The sequence below is a fragment of the Pleurodeles waltl genome, chromosome 5 (genome assembly GCF_031143425.1).
Source record: "Pleurodeles waltl isolate 20211129_DDA chromosome 5, aPleWal1.hap1.20221129, whole genome shotgun sequence".
NCBI lineage: Eukaryota > Metazoa > Chordata > Amphibia > Caudata > Salamandridae > Pleurodeles > Pleurodeles waltl.
Window position 1 is genome coordinate 1,060,881,530 of NC_090444.1, and position 20,598 is coordinate 1,060,902,127.

A 20,598-nucleotide genomic window follows, 5' to 3' on the forward strand; every position below is an offset into this window, starting at 1 on the left:
AACAGAATTTCCCACACTTAAGCACTGTGAAATTCACATTATTTTGCATACATTGAAATTCCCAAGTGTTATGAAAATTTTGGTAAGGCCTAGGCATACATTTGCAGTGGTGCTGGGAGAAGTTCTAATAGGAAAGCTAGGTCAGTATAATCTGGTTTGAGGGTGAAGATGGTGTGGGGACTCTGGCTTTGTAGCACTGAATGGAATGGGGATGTAAGGATTGTGAGTTGGTCTTGCTGCAGAGAACCCAATCTAAATATACACTATAGCCAATCTCAGTTGGGACACCTTCCCTTTCAGTCCTCCACCACTTCCAGGGATTTCCTTGAATTACCTTAATGGGGAAACTGGATTTTTTTAATGTTGCTTGCCATAGCATCCAGACCAAAATGCTGTTCATTCTAGTATAGCGGCGAGGGTACAATGTATCCTATCACTGACACGTGCTGCACTGTCCTTTTCAAGCAGCACAGAGCATTGCTATGTGGGCTTTTCTGCAGGTGGTTACAAGCAATTGTTAAATTGAGCTTTTCAGTACTGTGGGTGGGACCTTGAATAAGGCTCACTAGGGCAGGGAATATAGGTTGGGGTGGGTCGTGTGGTGCAGAGACTGGAGGGGTGCTCATTGCACTTATCCTAATGCATTTCTATTTATCTGACATATATGTACATTTTCATCCAGTAAAACTGTTCTGCAGTTCAGTACACTGGAAAGATAAAAGTCATATTGTAATTTGTTTTACGCTAAGGCGGTGCTAAAGTGGCATTTTCCCACGCCATATTTACAAAGTGGTGCAATGCAGGCATTGCGCCACTTTGTAAACCGTTGCGCCACATTATGCCTGCGCCAGGCATAATGTATGCAAGAGGGGTGTTCCCCAATGAGGGGGGGCGAAAAAATGGCAGAAGGAAATCTAAGAGATTTCCTTCTGCCATTTTTTTGGGCACTTTTAATGCCTGCTCAGAGCAGGTGTTAAAAGGGAGCTTACATTATTTATAATGGGCCCCTATGTACTCTGCATGAGTTGCAACAGAATGTTGGCACTACTCCTGCACAGTACATCAATAGATCAATAGAGTAAAATAAATGATGCTATTGCACCCTACTCTGCACCATGGTGCGTTGTATTTTAAATGCAGCACACATATGGTGGCGGTAGGGGCGCAAGGAAAGCGGCACTGCACTAGGAGCAGAGCCACTTTTCTTAAATCTGCCCCCTAGTTTTTTCCTCAATCTTTTGTTATTCCAAAGTTACTAAGAAGGGTTTCTTTAGATAGTGTCGAGACAGGGCCACTCACCTGAAAAGCAGAATGTCTGCAGGGGCAATGGTATGCCCTCTGACCTCCTGGAACACCTCTCAGCACTTCCTGGTGGACACAGAAACCCCGGCAGGTGTCCCAGAAGGAAAGGGGGAGTGGAAGAGAAAGAGACAAAACACTGCCAAGTCTTGCTGGTCCAACCAGGCACCCTGTATCTTCGGGGGCAGGTTGTTGTTGACAGAGTGATAGTAGAGTTAGTGCACTCAACTTCCTTGAAACTGAATCTCTCTTTCTGATATGGGCATGAGAGTGGTAGAAGAACACCGGGATGCTCCAGCACTTTTCTTGGATAATAATAAGTGTTGGCACAATTACTTAGACTGCATTACCAAAAACCCAAACTGAGTACTATAACAATAAGTACTGCAACACTAGGGCTGGCTTCACAGAGATTCACTGTTGCACACTACAATTAGAACTGTGGTTGCACTTATCATGCACAAGAAAGACAAACAAGGGCATTCATTATATCACATATAACTTTCCTGCATGCATTGGGTTAAACTAATAGGAACAATAATAATCCAAGAAATACAAATGTCCACTCTGGGTTTAAACAGTTAGTATGGCACAGTTTGGTTTGGTTTCACTGTGTGTGTGAAAAACCCTTCAAAAGCAAATTCCTCAAACCTAAAACACAGGCATGAATGACACAATTTAAATCCAAGATTTATGCTGTTAGAGAGAGAAAAGTCACGTAAATGCTCTTTTAAAATTGCACTGTCACTTTTTGTAGTACTTGAGCTCAAGCAGATTTCCTGAAGCACATTTAGGCAAGTAACTACAATAATAATGTAGAATGTTCAGAAATGCATATGTCTCTTCAAGATAAGCACTCTGCCAAAATTCGAGGTCTGAAATACACCAGCTGTTCTAGGAAAGCACGGCGCTCAAAGAACAAACTCCCTGGAGAATACTAGTCACTTAGCTGCAGTCTTTTCCAGAGTGCTGGAGGTATGCCTGGTGTCAGCTGGTATAGGAACGAAGAAAATAATTGCCTCAAAAGTCCTGAATACGAGGATGACAGCAAGGGCTGGACTGCCAAATCAGATACTGAGATCAGGAAGCAAAAGAAAGCCAAGCAGGGAGGCATGCTTCACTCTGCTATTTATAGCCAATCAGGAAAGCAGTTAAGTTTCCACATGTGGATGAGTCACCACACCCAATTAGAAGCACATGTCTACACCACACCGAATTAGAAGCACATGTCTACACCTGCTCACATTAGCAAACAAGGATTGGTAGAACAAGCACTGATAAAACCAATTGTGTAACACAGCACATAATGTTTCCTCAGAAGCATGAAGGCTTATTAACCAAGAACAGAGATATGATTTAACCCTAATCCCTGGGGATGCTGACAGATAACGCAGGAAGTACCTTGGGGATTCCTGACAGTCCCCCCCACCCGGGACCCTCTTCAAAGGGCGGGGCTTGGAAGGGTGCAGGAGATGGATTTTTTTTGTAAGACGTGGAGCACGAACTGTGGACGCGGTTCCCAGGATTTGTCCTCAGGCCCATAGCCTTTCCAAGCCAATAAATAGTGTAGAACACTACGGACGCGCCTGGAGTCAAGAATTTTGGCCACTTCAAATTCCCATTGCCCGTGTACTTTTACCGGGGGAGGTGGTGGGGCATTGCCGGTATAAGGGGAATAGGGACAGAGTAACGACACATGAAGCACAGGGTGTACCTTGAAATCATCTGGCAATGTCAGTTCTACTACCACAGGATTGATGATTTTGGCAATAGGAAAGGGTCCTAGAAATCGGGGGTTTAATTTTCTGGATCATGCAAAATGGAGATTTTTGGATGAGAGCCACACCTGATCTCCTATCTGATAAGAGCGAGCAGGTCTCCTTCTTTTGTCTGCTTGTTTTTTTACTTGAGCTTGGTAGTGTTTTAAATGGTTTTGCACCTGTTTTTGAATCTCCTGTAACTCTTTGTGGTGTTTCTGTACTGATGGGACTCTTGTGGATGTTTGGGACCCAGTTATAGGTAGCATCCTTGAGTGCAGACCAAACAAACAGTAAAATGGGGATACTCCTGTAGCCATGTGGACACTGTTGTTATATACAAATTCAACAAGAGGTAAAGCCTTAACCCACTCAGTAGACCATGTGTCAATGTAACATCCCAGGATTTGCTCCAGCGTTTGGTTGGCACGTTCCGTCTGCCCATCCGTTTGTGGATGATATGCAGAGGACAAGCGGACATCCATACTGACAGAGGAACAGAAGCTACGCCAAAACCGTGATATAAATTGGGGGCCATGATCGGAAACAATTGTGGTGGGCAACCAATGAAGCCGTACAATGTGTTGGACAAACAAATCAGAGAGCTTGGAAGCCGTAGGGGGCATTTTAATGGAACAAAATGAGCCATTTTAGTTAGGTAATCTGTAACCACCCATATGACAGTGTGTCCATTGGAAGCTGGGAGATCAGAAATAAAATCCATACTTATGGTATGCCATGGGGCCACCGGAAATGGCATGGAAGTAACAATCCTGAGGTTGGAGTATGTGGGGTTTTAGCCCAAACACAGGTGGAACAAGTCTGGACATAGCTTTGACATCCTGCACAAGTGTGGGCCACCAAAACCATCTTTGACAGAGATCTAACATCCTTTTCTCACCCGGGTGACCTGCGAGGATGGAATCATGTCCCCAATGTAACACTGTATCCCGTAATTCTTTGGTAGGAACGTACAACTGATCAGAATTGTATAGTAAACCCTATTTTTCATACACATCAGTTGAACAGGGAACCTTGTGTTGGGCTACCCCTATTTTCTCAAGGAACTCTTGGGAAGTGCACACAGCCACGATTTTTTCTGGGGGTATAATGCTTCTGACCTGTTCTAGCGCAACATCAGAGGGGAAACCCATCCTAAACAACGTGTCTGCCATTTGTTGTGTAGTACGGGGCCTATAGGTGATTACGAAGTCAAACTCGTTAAAGAATAGAAGCCAGCATAATTTAGGAGGTGTCGGGGCCTTGGTCGCTTGAAAAAACTGTAAATTACAGTGATCTGTGTAAATAGTTACGGTGTGTCTAGCTCCTAGTAGGTGGTGATGCCATTCCTGAAAGGCAAGCTTGATGGCCAGAAGTTCCCGCTCCGCCACTGTGTAATTTTGCTCTGCAGGTAGCAATTTCTTTGAGAAGTAAGCTACTGGATGGAAATGCCCAGACTCAGGATCTTGTTGGGACAAGACACCACCCACTGCCATTTGGGAAGCGTCTGCTTCCACAAAAAATGGCTGAGCCGGGTCAGGAGGATGGAAAATGGGTGCTTCAGTGAATGTGTTTTTAAGATGTTGGAAGGCTTTCTCAGCTTCTGCATCCCAGAGGAACATAACCCCCTTTTGTAGGAGACGAGTTATGGAAGATGCCACAGTAGAAAAGTGGGGTATAAATCTCCAATAAACATTTGCGAAGCCCAAAAACTGTTGCACTTCCTTGATGGATCTTGGGGCTACCCAATCCAGGATGGCCTGTACCTTGGACCTATCCATGGAAATTCCATCTGGAGTGATCACATCTCCCAGGAATTCTACAGTTGTAGCATGAAAAACACATTTTTCCAGCTTGGCGAAGAGATGATGCTCACAAAGCCGTTGTAAAACCGCTCCTACATGCTATATATGTTCCTCAGTGGAAGACGAATAGATCAAATTGTCGTCTATGTATACCACTACACAGATATCCAGAAACTCCTGCAGCACTTCATTGATGAAAAATTGAAATGCTGCAAGAGTGTTACACACCCGAAGGGCATCACTGTGTACTAGAAGAGTCCGAATTTAGTTCGGAACACCGTCTTCCACTCATCCCCCTTCATCGCTCAGATCAAGTGGTAGGCACCCCGGAGGTCGAGTTTATTATAAATGATCGACTGACGTACCTGATCTAAAAGTACCGGGATCAACAGAAGTGGATACCAATTTTTTATGGTCAGTTTGTTCACTGCGCGATAATCTATACAGGCGTGCAGCTCGCGATTCTTCTTGGACACGAAGAACAAAGCCGAATGTTGAATGACGAATGAAACCCCTAGCCAATAGATCATCCAGGTAGTCTCACAAGTATCGATTCCCAGGCTCAGAAAGAGCATACACCCTACTACATGGTAGTGTTGCCCCTGGAATCAAGTCTATACGACAATTGTATGACCTATGTGGCGGCAGTTGGGTAGCCTTCTGTTCACTAAAGACATCATGGAAGTCATTATACGGTGCAGGAATGGCCAGTGTGTCAGCCGGCTTGATAGCTGTACTATGTGTGGACCCACAATGCAAGGGTGTCACTAGTAATGGTTTGTCTTGGTAACAGGAAAGCCAGCAATGTTTAGAGTCTAATGTCACTGTAGTTGCTGCCCAGTCAATTTTGGGATTGTGTAACTGAAGTCAGGGTATCCTCATATTGGCTCCAAATACTGGGGTATCTATGAGGTCAAACTGAATTTGTTCTGTATGGTTGTTTGCACAAAGCATGGACAAGGGTGTTGTTTGATAAACAATAAGCCCGGAGGACAATTCTGAGCCATCCACGGCTCTGACTGGTTCAGGGACGTTTTTTTCTGACAGTCATAATATTTAGGGTTTTAGCCAAACCCAAGTCTAAAAAGTTTCCGGTAGCCCCAGAGTCAAGCAATATGGGAATTACCTTACGAACATGAGGGGACAACACTAACGTCACAATAAGAGTTAGATGTTGAGGTACTGGACTGGTGGCATTAGCCAGAAGATGTGAGACCATATTGAAAGAAGTGCTCGATAAAATGGTCTCAGAAGTTATCGAGCCAGTTAGTTTTCCGCCTGGTCAGGAAGAGAGAATTCAGGCCCTGTTACCGCTCCAATGGCTTTCTTTGTAGCAGTAGGCTTGTTAGGACATTCCAGAGCAAAATGCCCTGCCTTACCGCAGTATAAACACAGTTTAAATTTTTTCCTATGTTCTTTGTCTTCCTTAGATAGTGGGCCCTGCACACTGCCAATTTGCATGGGCTCAGGTGTATCATGAGTGGGAATGGTGGACTCATTTTTCTCAGTTTTGAGCACCACTAAGCGTGTGTCACCCCGGGATTTTTCTCCCTTACATTCACTCAAGTGGTGATACAATTGTACCACCAGGTCAATGAACTCGGAACACTCTGTAGGAGGTTCCACAATTTGGGCTAGATCATCCTTGAGATCGTCCCGAAGGCCACAATAGAAAAGGGAGGTCCTCTTCTTCTGGGGCCACTCAGTCTCTGCCACCAACTGATTGAAAGAGGTGATATGGGACAGTAGATCCTTGTTTCCCTGGTGCAAATTCAGCAACTCATTGTCACTGGCTTGCACGAAGAGGTGTTTGGCGAACAGTTTCTGCAAGGCTTCCTTGAACCGGTTGAAATCATACAGTATAGGGTCATTGCGCTCCACGAGTGGAATAGACCAATTAGCTGCATTGTCTCCAAAATAAAAGATAATAAAAGCTACCTTTGCAGAATCGATGGGGAATGCAGCCGCCCGACAAAAAAACTGTAGCTGGCACTGGTTAAGAAAAATGTTGAACTTGGTACTATCCCCAAAAAACCTTTCTGGAGGAGGTAAGGGCACAGGGGTTGGTGTAGTGACCATTACCTGCATGGGTTGTGTGGTGGAAGTCGCTGGGCCTGAATTGGGTCTAGGAACATGATTAGACGGGTCAAACCGAGGGGCCTGTAGTACTGGAGGTTTTTGTTTGACTCCTCCCAAGGGGGTGTCTTGTGGTTTATACCACTGTAGTTCAGTGTGAAACTCCAGGTTCTCTTGCTTTAAGGAAAGAACTTCCTTCTGTAATACTGCTAGGTTCCTAGTAAAGATGGAGCATACTGATCAGCTGGTAAAGCCTGTGCTAATCCTTTGAAAGTACCCATTGAGTAATCCATCGCCTAGGCAGCCCTGTATGTTGTGGCTTGGCTTTATGTCGAGATGGGGCCACTCACCTGAAAAGCAGGAACTCTGCAGGGGCGATGATATGTCCCCGACCTCCTGGAACACCTCTCGGCACTTCCTGGTGGACACAGAAACCCCGGCAGGTGTCCCAAAAGGAAAGGGGGAGTGGAAGAGAAAGAGACAAAACACTGCCATGTCTTGCCGGTCCAGCCAGGCACCCTGTATCTTCGGGGGGCAGGTCGTTGTTGACAGAGTGATAGTAGAATTGGTGCACTCAACTTCCTTGAAACTGAATCTCTCTTTCTGATATGGGCACAGGAGTGGTAGAAGAACACCGGGATGCTCCAGCACTTTTCTTGGATAATAATAACTGTTGGCACAAATACTAACACTTCATTACCAATAACCCAAACTGGGTACCATAACAATAAGTACTGCGACACTAGGGCTGGCTTCACAGAGATTCACTGTTGCACACTACAGTTAGAACTGTGGTTGCACTTATCATGCACAAGAAAGACAAACAAGGGCATTCATTCTGTCACATATAACTTTCCTGCATGCATTGGGTTAAACTAATATGAACAATAATAATCCAAGAAATACAAATGTCCACTCTGGGTTTAACCAGTTAGTATGGCACAGTTTGGTTTGGTTTCACTGTGTGTGTGAAAAACCCTTCAAAAGCAAATTCCTCAAACCTGAAACACAGGCATGAATGACACAATTTAAATCCAAGAGTTATGCTATTAGAGAAAGAAAAGTCACGTAAATGCTCTTTTAAAATTGCGCTGGGACTTTTTGTAGTACTTGAGCTCAAGCAGATTTCCTGAAGCACATTTAGGCAAGTAACTACAATAATAATGTAGAATGTTCAGAAATGCATTTGTCTCTTCAAGATAAGCACTCTGCCAAAATACGAGGTCTGAAATACACCAACTGTTCTAGGAAAGCGCGGCGCTCAAAGAACAAATTCCCTGGAGAATACTAGTCACTTAGCTGCAGTCTTTTCCAGAATGCTGGAGGAATGCCTGGTGTCAGCTGGTTCAGGAACAAAGAAAAGAATTGCCTCAAAAGTCCTAAATATGAGGATGTCAGCAGGGGCTGGACTGCCAAATCGGATGCTGAGATCAGCAAGCAAAACAAAGCCAAGAATGGAGGCATGCTTCACTCTGCTATTTATAGCCAATCAGGAAAGCAGTTGAGTTTCCACATGTTGATGAGTCACCACACCCAATTAGAAGCACATATCTACACCACACCCAATTAGAAACACGTCTACACCTGCTCACATTAGGAAACAAGCATTGGTAAAACAAGCATTGATAAAACCAATTGTGTAACACAGCACATTATGTTTACTTAGAAACATGAAGGTTTAACCAAGAACAGAGATATGATTTAACCCTAATCCCTGGAGATGCTGACAGATAACGCAGGAGGCACCTTGGGGATTCCTGACAGGTAGTAGTAAAGTCTTATTAGAAAAACAGCCCCAAACTCCGTGCTAAGTTTTAAATTCTGACTTTCTATTTTTCCAGACATAGGCGGTCATTATGAACACAGCGGTAAACACCGCTGACCGCTGTGGCGACGGTGAACAGAAGACTGCCATTGGCGGTGAACAGAAACCCGCCATATAATGGAACAAAAATCTGATTCCAACAAACATTACCAGTCCACCAGTCTCTGCCAGGACCTTGTCGGCTGAAATGCTGGACCTCCCACCCAGCCACCGCCGAGCACACCAACACCCCACCCTCCAAATAATGATGCACAAATCACCTTAGCGGTCTGTGGAAGATAAACGACCATTGACGGTGTAGACTGCTTCGGTGGCAAGTGGACCCAACAGTAAGAAGTGCACACATTGGATAAGTTAGAAACCCACACACCTGACACACATCCACAACACCATGAAACACTCACAGACACACCCCACAATCCTTTGTAATGAAAGTAGGCCAATGAAGACAGAGAACACCAGAAGCAGACACTGAACGCCACAATCCACAATGCTTACACCCAACCACAGAAGAGCACCCTCACCAAGATCCACACCAGACACCATTCACGACACTCACCATGGCACCCCCCAAACACCCACGCTTCACAGAAAGGGATCTAAGGACCATGTGGACAAAGGCTGAAGGTCGAGCCACAGCTTTTCGGGGCTCAGGTGCAGCACACACCCATCGCCATCGCAGACAATAGTCAACAGGGTCAATGTAGTGGGACACCATCCATGCACCAGGAAAGACATCTGCAAGAGATGGAACGACCTGCGGGGGAAGGTCAGGGCCATGGCATCTTGGCACCACATTGCAGTTCAGAAGACTAGGGGAGGACCTCCACCAACACTACCCGACTACACTGACTGGGAGGAAAAGGTACTAGCCATCCTGCACCCTGAGGGACTCACTGGACTCACTGGAGGAATGGACTCGGGTAAGTCGTCTACATTTACCCCATATCCATCACACCTGTAATGCATGCACCACCCCACCAACACCCACCAGGACCACTACCCCACCCATCCCACAGGCACTGAATCCACTCCCCCTGCATGCGCACAAACCCATTAAAAGGCCCACATCCCTCCCCCTGTGCACAGCCACCCACCCCTGCATGGAAACACAATGGCCTATAACACCCACAATGCACCTCCACATCCTAGCTAAAAGCAATGCTAACCCCACTAGAGCATCCTGCATGGCCCCAAAGTGTGTAAGCTGCACACACCTGCCCAGGCCCCTGCCCCCTATCTGAACATGATAATGTAACAGACCTGTCCATTTCCTCCAACAGGCACCACCCCCCATGCCACCCTGTCGGACAGGACAAGGAGTGGCAGTGTCCCCCAGGGAGACAGAGGCACCTCACAGGACACTGATGATGGAACCCTGGACACTGATGATCAGGCTGGCCCCTCACACAGTCTTGGACTGTCACCATCCAGCAGCCCCACCCAGGATACCACTGACACCCCTACCACCCAGGCAATAACATCAGCCCAGGGCAACCGTCTCCACACCTGTGTATCCAGACCACTGACTGGTGGAACACAAGTACAGAGGCCACAGTCCCCCCTACCAACAGGCAGGAAGACGATGGGCCCAGTACAAGTGGTACCGCCAGACCTGTGCAGGGGACACAGGCACAGGGGGGTAGGCCCAGTGGGAGGGCATCAGTGGCCCAGGTGGGAGGCCACAGGATGGATGCTGCAGCCCAGGATGTGATCTCTGAGGTCCTGCGAGCCTACCACCATACCCAGGACAGATTGGCCCAGATAGTATCCACCCTGGAGCACAGGCAGAGGATGCAGCAAGCACACCACCAAGAGGCCATGGAGCAGTGGAAACTGCACAATGGCACAATTGCCACCATAGCAGGTGCGCTGCTGCAGCTTGTCCAAACACAGCTTGAGGCCCACACAGAACAGGAAGCCCCCACTACAGCACAGGAGACAGACCGGTCAACAACAGCATCAGCAGCAACTTCACATGTACTACCCTCTGAGAAAATACAGGGGGCATCCATCTCATCCCCTGCAGGCCAACAACAGGCAACCAAATGGACTCTCAGGCCAAGATATGGAACAGGAACACCTGCCAAGAACAAGGCCCCCTCTAAGAAGTTACTCTGCTAAAAACTGTCCACCAACTATCCCACTCAATCAACCACCAAACAGTGCTACCAATAATTAAAAACTCATGTAAGCATGGATGGACCTACCAATACTGACAACAATGCTGCCACCATGTTGGATAACCACCATTGACGCACTACCATCACTGTACTTTGCAGAATTCTATCCCTGCACCAAATAAAACACATATCACACATGTTACAATGTCCCCTGTCATTATGTGTGAACAAAGTGAAGTATGGATGCAACTGGTTGATAACTCCTTTATTTGTACCTGCGTAGCATGAAAAGCACCACTCGCCTTACATGTAGTAGTGCCCAAATATGTTTAGAAAAAATACACTAAACTGTAATCTGTCCTATACAGAGCTGGACACAGTGGCAATTAGTATTAATCCAACCCCTGTCCTCACGTGACAAGGCACACTGACAGTATGATGCACAGACACCAATCTCATCCCATTTTCCCACATAGTTACTGGAAGTAGAGTTGTATCAGTTGGGTCCTGGAATTTACATCTTTCCCTTCCTCATCATCACCATCACTATCGTCCCCTCTCTGAGGAAGCTGGTCTGGATATACAGCACCCTCCTTCTCCAAGAGGGGGATAGAATTTCTCACAGCCACGTTGTGCAGCATGCAGCAAGCCACCACTATTCTACACACCTTTTCAGGCCCATAGGCCAGGGAACCGCCAGAGAAATGTAGACAATGAAATCTAGCCTTCAGGAGACCTATTGTGCGCTCTATCACCCTCCTAGTACGCCCATGGGCCTCATTGTAATTCCTCTCTGCATCTGTTCCAGGATTCCTCACATGGCATTCACATGTGTGATGTACTGGGCTGCAGTACACACCAATTGAATGTTCATGGAGTGAAAGTTCTTCCGGTTTCTGTACGCCTGTTCACTGACTCTTGGGGGGATGATAGCTATGTGGGTGCCATTGATGGCACCTATCACATGGGGTATGTTGGCAAAGGCATAGAAGTCCGACTTGATGGCAGGGAGGTCAGTACTTTGGGGAAACCTAACATAGGACTGCAGGTGTTGTACAAATGCATTCAGGAATCTTGTCAGTATAATGCTAAACATTGGCTGTGAAATACCAGCACCCATGCCCACTGTCACTTGAAATGAGCCCGTGGCCAGGAAATGGAGTTCAGAAAGCACCTGCACTTCAGTAGGGATGGCATGCTGATTACGATTTGCTGGAGTCAGTGCAGGATCTAGTAATACACAAAGTTCAAGAATAGTTGAGCGAGTGAGTCTGTATTTGATAATGATGTTACGCTCCACCATGGTCCGCAAATCCACAAGTGGTCTGTACACCGACGAGGCCCTTCCTCGCCACAAGGGCCTGTACCTAGGAGGAGTTTGAAACACGTGTGAGGAACACACATACATCGGCACACATTGTCAGTCATTGAGCACTGCTGGCTTGATTGTTGTCGACACAAATGCATAGTGTGTATGACATAACAGCAACTTGACCACAATGATAGATCAGGGCTTGTCAGGTGAGGTAATGTTAATTGTCACCTGCCTATGGGTGTTTGGGGAACAGTAGGGCTTGCATTGTGCAGATGGGAGTTCTATAAATGCGTAGTTTTTGGCAAAATGGCTGCCCCATGTAATCCAGAACTGTTGTTGTGGAAGTGACCTCATACCGCTAGCGATTGACGTAACAGCGTAAGGCGGTGTTTAGCACTGTACGCAAATTCATTGGTTAACATGGATGTCAATGGGGAATCCTAGCGTATCATGATCGCCGCCGCCGGTGACGGTGCACACCGCCGTGGTGCGTACGCAAACTCGTCACCCCAACTTCACTTGACTCCCTGATCTCGTACAAGCAGGTACTCCACTGAGTGTACTGCTGTGTCCTGCCTCTGGTCATGGAAGTGGCACATGTTGCAGGGTAAAGGGCCCCAGCCTTCACCCAAGAGGAATTGGAGAGGCTCATGGACGGGGTCCTGCCCCTGTACGCCAAACTCTACGCACAGCCAGAGGTACAGGTGAGTAGGAGGCTTGGGGGCCATGGATGTGTGTAATGGTTGGTGTTGGCAGCATACATGTGTGCACCTCTGACACTGGATGGGCCAGGGTTCCTGACATGCTGCGTGTGTATGTGCTGTTAGTCCGTTTGTACTGTCCGTCCCATAGTGGACATATAGCCAGCTGTATATGATTGGGCAGTGCCTGACCTCTGTGTTACATTTCTGTGTGTCCCTTTTAGGTAAGCGCCCACCAGAAGAGGGCACTTTGGCATGCCATCGCCAAGGAGGTGCGGACCCTGGGGGTCTACAACCGGCGGAGCACCCACTGCAGGAAGAGGTGGGAAGACCTGCGGCGCTGGGCACGAAAAATCTGCGATGCCCAGCTGTGGAAGTCCTCCCAACGGGGAAGGGGTGCCCGTCGGGCACTGACCCCCCTTATGCTACGCATCCTGGGGGTGGCGTACCCAGACCTGGATGGGCGCTTGAAGGCTGCAAAGCAGACACAAGGGGGTGAGTACACATACCTTATTTTTGACCCTTGATGGATGTGTGTGTGTGCATTCGGGTTTATGCTGCTTAGTTGCAGGGACTCTGACTGATGTTCATCTACATTATGGCCCCTGTGGAGAGTAGGGGTGTTTTGTTCAGGTCTCCTACACGTCGGGTCCTTAAGTTATTTGGGGAATGGCTGTAGAGCAGGGTTCTGGGCACTAGTCAGGAGCATAGCCATGGGTATAGCGGTAGGTGCTGCCTGTTGGAGGGTCTTCTGGGTGGGTGTATGTATGAAACACTATGTTAACTCCATTCACCTATTTACAAACCTCTCTGCTTTTTTGTCTTCCCATCCCTGTTCTCTTGTGTTGTCTGTGTACATCAGCATCATCTGGCGAGGGAGCTTAAGCCCCGGTGAGAGGGGATGAAGTGGCCCACGGATCCTCGGAGGCAGAGTCGTCCGACGCCAAGGGGACCAGTGGGTTGGAGGGTGAGGGGAGTACCACAGGGGAGGCAACTACCACTGGAGGTAGTGACTCCGATACCTCCTCCGATGGGGGCTCCCTGGCAGTGGCGGACCCTAGTGGGCCCACACCTACTGTGCCATCTTCCGCCACCTCCCACACCATCACCGCTCTCCCACTTGCTCCCCACCGAGTTGCCTGTGCCCACTCACCCAGAAGGGTGGGCGTTTCCTTCGCACCAGGCACCTCTTCCCCTGCCCCAGTCAGCCATGCTGCCCTCACGGAGGAACTATTGACCTCCTGAGAACCATCTCTGTAGGGCAGACAACCATCGTTAATGCCATCCAGGGGCTAGCATCAGAGATGCAGCACACTAATGCCTAGCTGGCTGGCATTCACGGTGCCGTGTCTGGCCTACAGAGATCTTTTCAGACTCTGGCCTCCTCTTTGATGCCAACCTGGTCATTCCGTTCCCCCCTCCAACCTCCTCTACCCCTTCCAGCACCCCACTCCTTTTACCAGTCCAAAGCACACATTCTGACACGGAGGCACACACCTCAAAACACAAGAAGCACACTTCAAATCACAAGCACCACACCTCCCACCACAAGCATTCACACAGCCAACATACACATGCACACACAGCAACATCCACTTCCCCCAGTGTGCCCACCTCTTCCGCCTCCCTGTCTGTACCCTCTACATACACTCCCTCAGGCACTGCACCTTCATTCACTGTTGCTGACCCTATTCCTGCAGTCACCACAATAGCACACATCCATATATGCACTCCAGACACCACACCTGCACTCACCACAACTACTTTGGTTGACCCACGCAGCACACTTGCCAGCCTTTCAGACACCCAGACAACATACATTCACACTGGCAGCCTGTCTTGTCCCACTGTGTCCACCCCCACTCCTCCCAAAACACTCAAACGCACCAAAACACCCACCCATCACACATCCACCACATCTCAGCATACTGTCCTGTCACCTGCACCCACAACACGCACACCTACACCACTTAACAACCACTCCCTCTACCTCCACTCCCACACCTTCCTCCAGGCCCAACCCAATTGCACCAAAGAAACGTTTCCTCTCCCGTGCGACCTCTTCCTAAACGTGCACACCTCCTTGCCCTATCCACTCCTTTCATGTCACAGCCCGCCCCTGTCCGCCCTTCACATTCCCATGCCCCTTCCCCAGTGAGAAAGAAACCCTGTGCTGAGCCTATTCCATCTGGCTCCACCCGGTCCAAGCACACTCCCCCACCTTCCAAGGCCAAACCCAAACCCCCTCCACCTTCCGAATACAAACCTAAGCCCCACCCCGTCGTAAATCCCCACCCCCACCAACCCCTGCCTTGTTCCCTGAGGTGCCTGGATGCTCCATTGTTGCCCCTATGAGGTGGAGTACCGTAGCACTTATGGGAGTCAGGTTGGGACCATTGTGGCCCATGGGACTTCTTGCACTATGGACTGGCCATTGGCCTTATATCCAATTTGTTTGTTCAGAGAGCAGAATTAAAAGTTAATGTGTGGCCTGTGTTTTTGGCGGCACACTCAGGATCCCTGGTTTCTCGTTTTATTGTTTGTGGGTGTGGGGCACATGTATGTACTATGGACAGGTTGGATTTGCCTTGTGTTGAGTAAGTCTCTCTTGCTGTGGGGTGTATAGCTTGTGCTGCTTTGAAGGGTTGTGGGAGCGTTGCAGGGAGGGTGGAGTGGGTGGGTCTTTAACTGTGCCCTTTCTTGCCTTGTTTCGTAGATTGCAGTATTTACCGCTGTTGTCTTCGTCAGCAGTCTCAGTCGTGGAGGTATATGGCAAAGAGAAGGGCTGGCATGATCTGCAGCTCTCTATCCATGTCTGCTTTGGCGTGTTGTGTTAGCCTTCAGTGAGTGTTTCCTTATATTTGGTTCGTTTCCGCCTGGCCTTGCGTGTCGGTGGTTCCCGCCCCGGAACTGACGGCGGTCTAGTGGTTCATTATTTGATGGGCAGGTAGGGCCTTTCCGTCGGCCTGTAGGCGGGCTCTGCCGTCGTTGTCGGCACTCCTCTACTGGCGGTGGGTGGTTTTCTGGATGCCTGTGTTTCAGTTGGTTCATTATTTGGTGGTCCGGACCGCACCTCTATTGGCGGTTTTTACTGCTTCTGCCGGCGGTGCGGTGTTCACCGCCATGTTCAAATGAGGGCCATAGTACTCTTAACATGTAATGTCTAGCAGTATGGGTGATGTGTGACTCCTACACTTTGTAACTGTCATACAGCTGCATCTGTAATTTTACAGTACATACGTATCTCTTGCATAAGTGTTGAACTAAATCAAAAACCTGCTTCCAAAGTATATGTTTTCTTAAGCACTTGTGAAAGTTTAATCTGAGTGCTCTTGTTCTCCTCCATTCTATTGGTATCTAGGTGTTAGGATCCAGACAGACCCCAACCAAAATGAGACTTCAACAAAAGAAGGGCTGATGGCCCTTTAAGTGAGGGCTTTGTGTGGCGCTGAGCCTGATTTGCTATATTAATATGAAATGTTGAACATATTAAGATTTTAATTGTTTTTTTTTTAACAATTATAATAAATAAGAATGATTTATAAGTAACAAAAACCAGTAAAAATACTAACCTCTTACTTAACACGTCATCTGATGTATATCAGATGCTGATCAATAGATATCACATGAATTAATTTAACAATAATTAGGTAAAACTCCAGAAAACACCCAGACGGTTACATTTTAAAACAAAACTGAAATAAAAATGTCAAAGTTGCTCTTGAAATAATCAGTAAATCATCCACAAACATTACTAAACATTTTCATCTTTTTGAACGTAACGATCCTTGCGAAGTAATCATATACTAGTTTTGAAATCATCCTCAAATCATCAAGAGCAAACTCATCTTCTGAAGTCATCAGACACAAATTTTCAAGTAATCCTCAAATCATCAGGAACAACCACCTCTAGAGGAGTCATCAGGTACTCATTTTCATGTCATTCTCAAATCATCGGGCACAAGTTTCTAAGCTTTGCTGATAACTTCAAGAGCTTGATGATGCCTGATGATGTGAAAATGACTTCTAATGTAGTTGGATGATCATCCAATGACTCTGGGATGGCTCCTAAAGTAATCATGTTTGCTTTTCATGCACTACCGCCTAATGTAATCCTTTCCCTTCAACCACTGTAAACCCTTGGAAACGATTTGATTTCCCTAAACCTCATGGTGTCTGTCTTTTCAGAAACCAGTTATCTCTCCTTCAATTGAATACGTCTATTAGGAAGACTCATTCTGTGCGGCATGTAGTTTATTGCCTCTAAGTGGCTTGCTAGAGCCGCACTTGAATATCTTGAAAAGCTCAATGTGTCTTTCTGTTAAGCTCCGATTCCTCTCCCTCTCCCTGTCACTAAACATGTCTAGCTCGTATTTTTAACCTAACCCCCAGGGCATCTTATGTAGCCCAGGTGACTTTAGCGATGAACGCGAAACCTAAAAAATAAACTAAACTGAGGCCAGTAAACTATAAATGGCTCTCCGACTTCAGGTGGGATGAGAATGACCTTTGTCCGTCTGCTGCATCCCAGCCAGCTCCTCTTACGGCAGTTCGGGGTCGGGGGGTGCTTAAAGCCCTCTTAGCCCAACGGGTGTTGAGTACGTGTCTGAATCAATCGCTGCTCTGTCTTCTTTGATTTCTCTTAGTGGCTTCCAAGCAAGGCTCAGCACAGCACTAACAGAAGAAGGAAAGTAGGAGGGGCTTGTTTGTGCTTCCATGGTTTCCTTGGTAACTGCCGGTCACGAAGGCTGCCTTTGGCTGCGATCAAAAGAAAAGAATGAGTGGAAGGATGGGCTTGGTTTTGCACTCTGGATCATCCGTAGTATCTACGAGCCCAGTGTTTTACTCGTTTCAACTTTAAAGGTAATTTGATTTCACTCATATTTAACCCTGTTCTAAACGTTACATATGTTAGGCAGGGCCGAAGGGTTGAAAATGTAGTTAGGCTTGTATACCTCGCCACTATTTTGGACCCAGGACGTTTTTAGTACATTCCCTGCCACCGAGGATTATAGACAGCATTCTCCTTTCAGACGTAGTTTTCCACTTCAGGCAAGTGCCAGGATTTATTTTTCCCTGAGTCAGCGCAGCACTTTTTGTGTGCAAGTGCTGGACTGGCCAGTCAGGCGTCCTGGCATTTTCCTGGAGGGTTGCACGTCGTAGAGAGTTACATTTAGGGCTCGATATTTTTATTTGCTCATCTGTGCTGTAATTTACATCGCTGGAGGCCGGTATTTTTAACATTATATGTCACTTGAAGACAGTACTCAATTTGTACATAAAAACGTGCCGTTGCCCAAAGCCCTCCTCTTAAACACGCGGCTGCTGCAATTAAACGTGCGAACACGGAATACTGAGGCAGCGTAATCCTGAAGCCATCGTAGGCCTCTTCAATCCATTTACAGCCACTCCCTTCCCCTTCAGCTCACTCTTGCAGCGTCCTGCTTTCTCCCTTTGTGACGCTTTTTCGTTTTTCTTTTTTCTTTTCCTCCGTCTTTCTCATGTGTCTTTTGCTGGCAGTAAATGCTTGAGGCAGAAAAATAGGTGCCGCGGTGCTCCGCACCGGAAACAACAAGTACAAATTAAGCACTGCCTGAAGAGCCTCCGTCCATACCCGTTGCAGATGGTCAGTCTCAATCGCTAGTCTCCATAGCAAGTGCACTATGTGGTGCTGATATCAACGTGTTTAAAAGAACTTAAAAGTCACCCGGCCACCGTGATAAAAAGCAGTGAAAACACATCAGTCGCAGCCCAAGACTTTTATATGTGATATAGTTAAGGAAGTGTTTGGAAGCGCTCTTTCGGCAAACTGAAGTGATGCGTTTTAAAGCCCCTTGTTCTACTAACAGTGCACACAACTGGGGATAGGATTTCAAAGCATTATTACCGACTGTTCCGATTTTTGTCACACTCTCTCAACCCATTTGGTCTAAAAAATTGAGAATATTTGGACTAAGATAGCAGAGGACACTAAGATGCATTGTGTAAAATCTTTGCAAAATCACCAGCTCACCCCTTCAACATGCATTCTAGTTCTGATTTGTTAGACTGAATATATCGTGACAATTCTGACTCCTTGGCTCAAAAGGCTGTTTCTTCAGCTGCTGTAGAGAAGGAACATATTAATGTCTCAGTAAATATTGCCTTCATACATGGTGCTTCTTTTCAGAGGGCTTACCACCCCAAGGACTTGAGGAATGCAGTCAATCTCCCTTGATTAAAAAAAAACTACAAGACCATTTGAATTTAGTAGATTACAAAGCTATATCAACTACCTATATAGTGGTCAAATTAGTTCAAGCTTAAGTGTTGCAACTACAAGAACACGTAGGAACCAGTATTTGCTGTCTGATACTCTGTCATACACCCTAAAACAAGTATTATAAAATGGTAGACATTCGAGAGAAGTTTTTGGATTTGAGGAATTGAAGTAGGCCAGCTGCTTTGATTCAGTATACTACAAACTCCTATACATATGTTTAGATCATTTACTTGGGATAAAGAGGTGAGATAAACTGGACTCAGTCATTCCTGAAGGCGAGTGGCAAAACTATCCAAGTAGGTAAAACCACATCATTCTTGATGCCTTTGGCTGAGGATGTGTCACAAGGTTTGGTTGCCTCGTCCCTGGTTTTTAGCATCATTATAGTTCTAATATATATGGATCATGGTCTGTGGTTTAAGGTGATATCAAAATCTTTTAGACCCACATAAGTATTCCTAAGAAGCCAATGTGATAGAGGCCTGTCTGCTAATGGTAAAATATTGCAAGAAGGAAATATGCTTGTGTTCAACTAGAGAGTCTGAGATTCTCCAGTTGGGCTGCTAAATATACAAGTTCCCTCCCTTTATCTTGCCATCTTTATTGGGAAAACCAACTGCTCCTGTTTGTACAGTGTGCAATTCGAGGATAATTTGTCTGAGAAACTCCCATTTGAGCAACCCATCACAGTTCTTGTCAAAACAGTTCACTGTTATTTATATAGTAGGTCCAAGTTGGGTCTCATGCTATCATCTGACCAAAGAAACCCTGTTCAAGCTTTGGTGGTGTCAAAATGTATTATTTTGTGGAACTAATATAAATGTGTCAGGCTAACTAGCAGTGACTTTTCAAAGGGATAAAAACAAACCTATTAGACTATCAGTATTTGCAAGAGATTAGCAGTATTTCTTTTGGCCTAATTTAAATGAAGTGGTCCATAGACTCAGATGGATTGTCCTATAGTATACTTACAGCTAAATATTAGAATCGTCTGCCACTTGTAGAAATTTATGCATAAAAGCACCAAGATATATGTCTGATTTCATCCCGATTGGGAAACACAGTAGGATCTTGTGCCCAGGAGTCACAACGTAGGGAAATCTCAGTAAAGCTCACACACTAGTGGAACCTCAGTAAATCTGGAGGTCAATCTATTAGAGTGTTTAGGGCCAGAAAATTGAATAGACTGCTGCTGAATATCAGGATGATAGAACAATTTCTACAAGGTAAGCAAAAACTCACAAATTACTTCTTTGTTAATTAAATTCTCCATAAGCCTCTAATATACTTGCAGGTCGGCTTCTACTCATGGGACTAAAACGAGTGGAACTTTCCATTTAACATGGATTTGATAACATTAGAATATTTTTTGTAAATATATTCCTCTACCGTCTAATCCCCAGTATTAATATCTCAGTGTATTTGGAATAATCAA

The 20,598-nt window shown here is 46.4% G+C and overlaps 1 protein-coding gene across 1 annotated transcript in view; it reads left to right on the forward strand.

Moving 5' to 3' along the window:
* Positions 1 to 17,535: 17,535 nt before the first annotated feature.
* C5H6orf118 (chromosome 5 C6orf118 homolog) overlaps positions 17,536 to 20,598 on the forward strand; it is a 199,518-nt gene continuing 196,455 nt past the window's right edge. The window contains exon 1 of the mRNA XM_069235281.1: positions 17,536 to 17,764. The gene's annotated coding sequence lies outside the window, so the exon portion shown is untranslated. The remainder of the gene's footprint in view (positions 17,765 to 20,598) is intronic.